The sequence below is a fragment of the Athene cunicularia genome (assembly GCF_003259725.1).
Source record: "Athene cunicularia isolate RWA chromosome 5 unlocalized genomic scaffold, athCun1 chr5_part3, whole genome shotgun sequence".
Taxonomy (NCBI): domain Eukaryota; kingdom Metazoa; phylum Chordata; class Aves; order Strigiformes; family Strigidae; genus Athene; species Athene cunicularia.
Genome location: NW_020799103.1, coordinates 6,579,446 through 6,579,754, shown reverse-complemented (window position 1 = coordinate 6,579,754; position 309 = coordinate 6,579,446).

The following is a 309-nucleotide window of genomic DNA, read 5'->3' as shown; positions in this document are numbered from 1 at the left end:
CTGGGCATCGGTGTGTTGGTGGCGAGCAATTTTGATATTTTTTGTTTTCCCCGGGTTTCTTTTTTTTCTTTTTTTAATTATTAAACTTTCTATCAACCCACAAGTATTCTGAATCCTTCCGATTCTCCCCCCATCGCACTGTGACAAAGTGGGAACTGGGTGGGATTTAGTTTGCCGGCCAGCATTAAACCACCACACTGACCCACCCATGAAAGATCAACTATTAAAAAAGTAGTGGGGGTTACAAATAAATAAAAAAAAAAAAAAGGGGTTAATGGGAAAACCCTTCCCCTCGGGCGCGGCTCCCCC